Source organism: Tenrec ecaudatus, chromosome 3 (genome assembly GCF_050624435.1).
Source record: "Tenrec ecaudatus isolate mTenEca1 chromosome 3, mTenEca1.hap1, whole genome shotgun sequence".
Classification (NCBI taxonomy): Eukaryota; Metazoa; Chordata; class Mammalia; order Afrosoricida; family Tenrecidae; genus Tenrec; species Tenrec ecaudatus.
The window spans coordinates 25,913,991-25,917,496 of record NC_134532.1 but is presented as its reverse complement, the minus strand read 5'-3'; the positions used below and the strand labels follow the sequence as shown (position 1 = coordinate 25,917,496).

General features: G+C 43.0%; 1 pseudogene; it reads right to left on the bottom strand.

The window, feature by feature from the left end:
- Nucleotides 1-1,790: 1,790 nt before the first annotated feature.
- LOC142443189 (kelch-like protein 7 pseudogene) lies at nt 1,791-2,766 on the bottom strand (annotated as a pseudogene).
- Between the last annotated feature and the right edge of the window lie 740 nt (nt 2,767-3,506).

The following is a 3,506-nucleotide window of genomic DNA, read 5'->3' as shown; positions in this document are numbered from 1 at the left end:
TCAATCCTATCACCCACCTAATCTGGGTTGAGAGCAGTAACCTCTATTAACAGGAAATTAACCTCTATTAAGCGGGAAATAAAGGGAGAACATGCTTTCTGTGATGTTCATAAAGATGACTTCATTATTTTCATTTCTTTTTTTTAGTATTACACCTTTCTTTCATTTATATTCATGCTTATGCAAAATGAACCACATAATATATTTCAACACATGAAAACTGTCTTGTCTATCACACTATTAATTATAAAAGTTTATAAGCGAACATTCTATTGAAAAAACAGAATTGTTGGTCCTAGTTAGAATATGAAAATGAAAGTACCATTGCCATGTTCACACTCTAAATCCAACATTCATTATAGAATGCATAATAAATAGAAAGTGTAGACAAGAGTCTTAAATGACTTCAGGGTATGTAATAAAATTCCCAGAAAAGGATAAAGGCATGGGTCTTAAACAGAATTGGAAGTTGTCTCATATGTGAATGTCAGTAGGTTGAGAAATACCCAACCCAATGTAATCAATAGAAGAAATATATCCCAAACATCTGTACATATGGTAAGAGGGAAAATAAATTTAAAAACTAGGTCTTCTACATAAACATCTATCAAGAGTGTGCCAGGCCTAAGACTGGCTTGCCATTTTCTGAAACTACAGTGTGCACAAAGGACCACGGAACCCATCGCCTACATTATGCAGAGATATCAAACCAAAAGAGGAATTCCCACTTAAAATGAGGAGCACAAGAAATAGTCTATCATCTCTAGAGGAGAATTTTCCAATTAGAACACCAATGGCAATGCTGAACCTGCCTTGAAATCCACACCAGTTAATATAATTTCTGCGCAACATACCCGCCTTCTCCTTCCCTCAGGATCATAGTCTTCCAAAAGTTGTGAAAAAAAAAGGAAAGCTTTTTACTTTTTAATTACATTTCTCAGTGAACTATTTGAAACTCAATTATCCTACTCTCATAGATTAAAAGTTCTCTCTTCCCTGGCCTCCTCAGAATGGTGTGATTTACCTTTAAAATAGAGAGCCAAGAGGTCATTTCCTGGCAATATTCAGAAAAAAGATTAAGATTTTCTATTCTGTCATTTTTCATCCGCAAATTAATACACACTTTCCTCCTGTCATCATTTATATACAAGGAATATATAGAGATAATAGTGTATAAGTTTATTAGCTCAAAAAAAAGTAGATTGGCTTAATTCTGGATAATTACATGTTACTACTGAAAATGTTCTCTGAAGATCAATTTAATAATAATAATAAGCCACCATTCCTGGCAGGTATAGGCCACCTATGGGTGGGTCTCATTGATTAATAGCTAATATCATTCCAACATTTCTCAAAAATGCCAAGTACAAGAATTTAAAAATAATTACTAAACAATCCTGTATAATAAGTAGTTTACTTACATCAGACTATAAGCTAATGTTCACTTTGGTTCAGGCAAGATAAATGATTTCTAACAAAAGCTGCCTCTGCAATCATTATATTAGAAATAATTATTATGAAAAATATATAGATAGGTCCTAGTAAATGCCAAAATATTTCCAAGACAAAGTTTTATAACAAAAATAAGGGAGGGGTTGGCGCATTTAATATAAATTCTGAATACATATTGTGATGGAATTCTAATAATGCTGGCTTTAGGGAATAACATACTTTATTGAATGAGACTTTTTGGAAAATGAGGGATCAATTCCTTCGTTATTTAAACTGTTCTACTTGAAGACCAAAAACGTGTGGTTAAATATACAAAATAGTTGTCAACACAGCTCATTTTAAAGAGCAAAACACGCATCAAATGAGATTTCTGCAGTTATATTCTCACGGCAGGATCGTTTAGAATATGCACCTTTTTCTAACTTTGGGTTAAAGTATCTACAAGACTGTGGTCTTCGAGGCCTTGTTCCATTTGCCAGTTCTTTCCGATCCACAGGAGACAGTAGATGCTCTCTCATTCCACTCATCACCATCTTAAGGCACTCAGGGTTGTCTTGAATGAGGGGTTCAACTCGGACGGTTTTACATCAGAAATTCTTGGAGATGAGAAGAAATCTGACGTTAGCGAGGACATCCACCATAAAAGGCTGGCGATTCGGCGCATCGTGTCTCAGGCCCCTGACGGCAGCATCATAAAGCTGCTCTTCTGCGCTCACGGTCAGGGGTCCTGGTTGAGCAGACGTGTTACTCGCTGAGCATCCAGTTGGAGAAACTCCTCAGTTTTGGAAACGTCAGTGAAATGCTGGTGAATAAAGGCGTCTGCAGTGGCTTTCAACTCAGGACAGTCTAGACGCGCTGCTAGAATGCTTAGACCGAGACAGTTTGAAGCATCCACTTGCCCTTTCAAAAAATCAACACACATGTTCTTCACAGGCTGAATCTGTTACTGGTTTGCGGCATCCAACAGAGACTGCACGTTGTTGCTATTCACAGAGATCCTAGCAGTGTAAGCATATTCCACCAGGTGCTCAATAATGTCAGGTCGGAGTCTTTGAGTTCTACATCAAAGGACTTTGATTCCAGCGTGTCAGTTGTGAACATAACATTAAACACTGGGCTGGATGCAGCCAGGACCACACGATGAGTAGGGATCTCTCTTTCCTGATCCATGAGAGTCACATCACACAAAGTTCTGCGTCTTCGCATGTCATTCATGACCGCCATGGAGCCCGCCAACAATTTCGCTTCTTCCCAAGCAGCAGGTTTTTTCTCGGTTTTTCTCCTGCTGCTCCACGCCACCCCAGAGGCTGACATCCTGCCTGAGCTCAGCTCACGTCCAGGGCTCACTGGGCCTGGTGTGGGCTGCAGTCTGTGGACTGAGTCTTTGCAGCTGCAGTCTCAGCCACAGCTGTGGGCCCTTAGGCGCGGACCGCCTCTTCCTGGTTCCTCCCCGAGCCCCGCCCCAGGCGCGCCAGGCCCCCGCCCACCCCACCAGGCACCTGTGTTGGAGAAGCAGCAGAAATGGGCGGGACAAAAGCTGCCTTGAGAGGAAGTGAAAGCAGAGACCCTACTCCTCCCTGACCCCGCCAGCTCCTCCCACCCCGGGTCACGCCCAGAAAGGGCCGGAAGTGGCGGTGTCTTATTACGAACTCCAGTTCATAGCAAGGCTCCTACGGTCCATGCTCTGCTCCTGGTGCCAGAGAAGCTCCCACAGCCTGAGAACCTTGTTGCCGGCGCTCCCAGGTGGGAGGCTCTGGGCTCGGGACTTGCGAGTGGGCAGAGGCTATTTTAGGGTGCCCCTGCTGCACACAGCAGTCCTGCTGACTAGGGTGCAAGCGCCCTTTCTCTCCACCAGGAACCCTGCCAGCGCTTCTCTTGGTGATAGGTGGGCGGGTGTCTCTGAGGCAGGTCCTATTTCCTCGCTTTCAGATTGGTTGGGGTTCATGGTGGGAGTCCCTGTTGGAGAAAGGGGATCCAGGCTGGGGTTTTGGGCTTCAGGGTTCCCTGGTTATCTTTGCGGGTCTCCTAACCCCCCTCCCTTGTTTCCTTCCACA